We start from the raw sequence: 4,274 nt of genomic DNA on the forward strand, positions 1-4,274 counted from the left end.
GCCCTTCGTGAAAAGGACAGGGGACCATGCAACTTCTAGCTCCTTCTCAAAGCCAGAATGACCGTGAAATGTAAATGTTTTGAGTTGATTCAGAACATTGAGGCAGCCACAAGAGGGAAATTAAGGATGCCCACAGCTCCAGACACTGCGATTACATTTGAAGGTAGAAATAAAGTAAAATGTAAGGGAAGGGTACAGAGGTAAAGGCTTTTTTCTCACCCCTTAAGAGTGGTCTATTATTTGTGAGGTAAGATATATTTCTTGCAATCTGCTTCCCCAAGGAGATTTCTTTTATGAACCTTAGTATTACACAGTTACTCTGGCTGCAAGGCAGGCTGGCCAGGCACGAACCGCAGTTTTCCTCTTCTATTGTTCGAGGCAAATCTGAGACAGACAGGCAGAGAGTGATTTTTGATTACGAAACCAACAGCCTCTGTTACGCTGGGATGTTAGTTAGAGGGGGAGAAGTAATTTTACCTTTCTGCATGATTGTATATTTTGATTCAGTCAAGTGGTTGGGGAAGAAGGATTTCTTTTAAATTGTGGTTTAGGCTATAATGCTAGGACTGAGGTGCTTATATTTATGATATTTTAAGCATAAGCCATAAACAAATCATATATACTTTCCCCTGATACCAACAAATACTGACCACAATGTCTCATTTGTTTGCTCCCTGTTACCTAATTATATTCCTCAAAGTCGACTTCCTGGCAGGATGTGAGTTAGAAGCCCTGGCTGCCTCTCCATCTTCGAGCCTGACCCCCTGGCCCGTTCTCCTTGGCGCTGTGCAGAGCTGAGCTGGTGGTTAGTAGAAGAGGGCTGCCGAGATCAGGCTGCTTTTAGGAGTGATACAATGCCCATGGGGCAGCACAGGTGTGTACCGGGGCTGCCTGTTGTGGGAGAAGCGTTTTCCTCATCATGTGATGGGAATCACTGTAGTAAGGCCCGTGGCGATTTTCAAAGAGGCATTAGAAATCTGTGGTGTAAACTCTGTGGACCTTGGTGTCTGAAATCCCAGTGATCTGGGAAAGGTTTCTGCTTCCCCTTCCAGACCAGCCTAACCTTGCGGATGTGGGAGAATGTGAAGAAATCTGAGAGTCTGAGAAAATCAAGAATGCAGAAATCCTGAGATCCAGAATAGGAGGACGTGGTGCTGTGGATGGAGAAGAAAGGAGAGCGTGATGGAGAGGCTTTTGCTGTATGTTTAAGAGAGGTTGAGTGCGATCTTTCCTCTTGCCTCGTTTGCTTTGGGCAGTTGGCAGCCTGTCCCTTGGGCCCTGACTGCTGGGCAGGGACCTTTTTGCAAAGCAAAAAAGTGGCCCTAGAGCAGCTGAGGGGTCCACTACCTGGCATTCCTTGTTTGCTTTCTTTTCGTCTGTGTCTTGAGCAGTGGATGAACACAATTAAGGGAAAGTTCATCTTTGAGATAGAATCGTGCTATTAGTTTAGGCTGGTTTTTGTCTCACTATGTAGCCAAGCTGGCTTTGAACTCAGGGCCATCCTCCTGCTTCAGCTTCCAGAGTGCTTGGACCTAGAAAATCCTGCTGAGAGTCTGGATCTCACGGCAATAGCCTGCATGAGTTCAGCTGAAAACCTAGAGCCCACGACAATGACTCATGCATGTCTGTTTCCTGCATTTGCACTGGGAAGACCCAAAGATTAGTGGTAGAGTCTAGAAAGTCTATGCCAGTGGGGTGAAGGGTCTGTACCAGTAGGTAGAGGGTTCTGCAGTGGAGTCAAGAAGTGATGCTCAAAATAAGGACCAGGGCTCCCCGGCAAAGTACCATAGCCATCCTCGGTTACAATAAGGTCCCGAGGTCCTCTGATAGTAACAGCCAAGTCCATATCAGGAAGCAGTGGGACAGGCTTCTCCTTGAGATTGAACAGCACATGTCCTCTCCTTTGGAGCCAGGAAGTGATGCTCAAAGTAAGGACCAGAGCTCCCCAAAGTGAAGTGCAGCCATTCTCAGTGACAAGGTCCCAAGTTTCCTCTGATGACAACAGCTGAGTTCGTATCAGGGGAGCCATCATGACAAGCCCCCCCAGGAGAGCCAACGGCTCCAAACAACAACACTTAGGAGGACCCACAATGCTACTCTTCCTCTCCACATCTCCTTTTCATGCTGGCAACTGTCCCCAAGTGAGGATTCACGCTCAGCATCACAGTGATCCTGTTCAACTGGTGTTTAAGTTGACCACCAGGTACCAATCCACTACACCCACCAAATGCCTTGGTGCTCACCGGCCAAGTCTAAGCCTTTCCTGGTATTGCGTTAGGCCCATGTGACCAGTTCTAGATAATGAGATGTGAGTAGGTGTGAGCTTTCCATGTTTTGAGTCTATTTTTCCATACTTTTTTTTTTGGTGACTAATAATGAAGACCGAAATGGCAGAGCTGGAATATGAAAGGAACCTACCCCATGGAAGCCGGACGGCAGGAGAATTGTCTGCCTGTGTGTGAGGAGTAAAGCTTTGTTGTGTCAGCTCCTGAAACCCTCAGGATGACTTGTCACCGCAGCGTCTCTCTTCTGCCCTGACTATTACATTATTATACGAACTAGAAGTAATCATGTAGATCAAGATTTTAAAATAAACACAATAAAGCACTTCAAAGGAATGACAGAATGAAGTTATGAAGGAGAATGTGCCGGAGATACTGATTATATTAAAAAATAGCAGTTAAAAGAAACTTGACAGATGGGATACAAACGAAAGAGAAATGTGAAAAAATTTATATGCCAGACCAACAAAGAGTGGTGCTATCTTTACAGCTCATCAACAGTAGTGATCGCATTATTTCTGCTACACACATAGGAAGTGTGTAGATGGGGAAGCAGTTAGTGAACTGCACTGTCAGAACCCAGAAGGCAAATTTCTCCTTCAGCCTAAGAAAGTCCAGCTTACTAAGGGTTCCAGATCCTTGCCAGGCTCGTAGCCCCAGTAATTCTCTAAACAGATCACTTTTCGTTGACTTACAAACTGTTGTTTCAAGCTTTCAGTTTGTTTACTAAACTCAAATGTATTGTATGTATTTATATCTAAAATGAAATAAATCCAAAACTTCTTAAACTGCAGAAGTAATAGATGATCACTATACACATTTCAGAAATGTATAAAGTTACAAGTGAAATTATCCCATTGTGTTATTTTCCAGAATAATTACCGTTTTTTGTACGGTCTTCCAGGCTTCTTGATGTGTATATACTGACATTTGTTGCTGTTATCATCCGGACAAGAGACAGGAATAGCGTTTTGTGTCTTGCTTTTCCTCATACATTGCAGTGCCTGTGACTTCTTGTCGCACTGGCACGTGTAGATCTACCTCATTCCTTTTAATAGCTGCATGGTATGAACATAACATGATTTCATGATCCCATCTCCTTTGATGGCTGCTTGGGGGCTTGCCAAGCTTTTTCTTTTCACCAGACAATGCTGCAGTGAGAGTCCTTGCATATATGGCTTGTGTTTAATGAGCATTTACTGCTGCGAAAATGTGACTCTGAAAATAATTGTTGGCAACATGATTCTTGCTCAGTGTGTGGAAACATGCAATATTTAAACACCACTTAAAATTTTAAATTTGAATTGAGTCATTTCCATTAAAACCAGGTTAAACTCACAATGCTCTTTTCCTCGTATATAGGAATGAATCCTCTTGTTCCAGATGGGACATAAAGCTCCTTAAATTGAAATTCATTGCACAGGGCTCTGATGGCCCTTAACAGATGGAAGAACAATCTCATTTGGGCGGTTATGTAATTCAGCGATTATCATGGAACCCTTCTGATAGTGTCGGGCAGGAAGTGGATGGAGTCAGGTTCTGTGGCAGAGGCAGGTGAAGCTGTGGGTTCGCTTGTCTTGTTTTTTGTGTTTATTTGCTAGGGTCAGATCTGAGATCTGAGCAGTACAACATGATCTGGTCTTGGAATCTCAGAAACCAAACATTTGGATGCCGGTTGGAATCCAAATAATTTTTTCTTACGTAACCTTGGAGACCATGAAAAGCCTTAAGTTCACAAGTATGCCAGATAGTAGAAACAGTAGCTGCATGCAATCTTGCTATTCATTCAATAGATATTTATTATCATGTGACATGAACTACTCTAAGTGCTATAGCCTTTTTGAGACAGGGCCTCAACTATGCACTTCAGGCTGGCATGAGCTCGCTTTGTAGCCCAGGCTGGTCTCAAACTCATAACTGTCCTTGTGCCTCAGCCTCCCACATGTTGAGAGTACAGGAGTGCACCACCACACCTGGCTTGTTCTTTGTATC

The 4,274-nt window shown here is 44.0% G+C and overlaps 1 long non-coding RNA gene across 1 annotated transcript; it reads left to right on the forward strand.

The window, feature by feature from the left end:
* Positions 1-515: 515 nt before the first annotated feature.
* On the forward strand, positions 516-3,069 carry LOC134478403 (uncharacterized). Its single transcript, XR_010051023.1, has 3 exons — positions 516-874; positions 1,053-1,199; positions 2,382-3,069. It is a non-coding gene; the product is annotated as an uncharacterized LOC134478403 (long non-coding RNA).
* Positions 3,070-4,274: the final 1,205 nt, after the last annotated feature.

Source organism: Cavia porcellus, unplaced genomic scaffold (genome assembly GCF_034190915.1).
Source record: "Cavia porcellus strain 051 isolate PalLab524CR breed Dunkin Hartley unplaced genomic scaffold, mCavPor4.1 scaffold_13, whole genome shotgun sequence".
In the NCBI taxonomy this organism is placed as follows: Eukaryota; Metazoa; Chordata; class Mammalia; order Rodentia; family Caviidae; genus Cavia; species Cavia porcellus.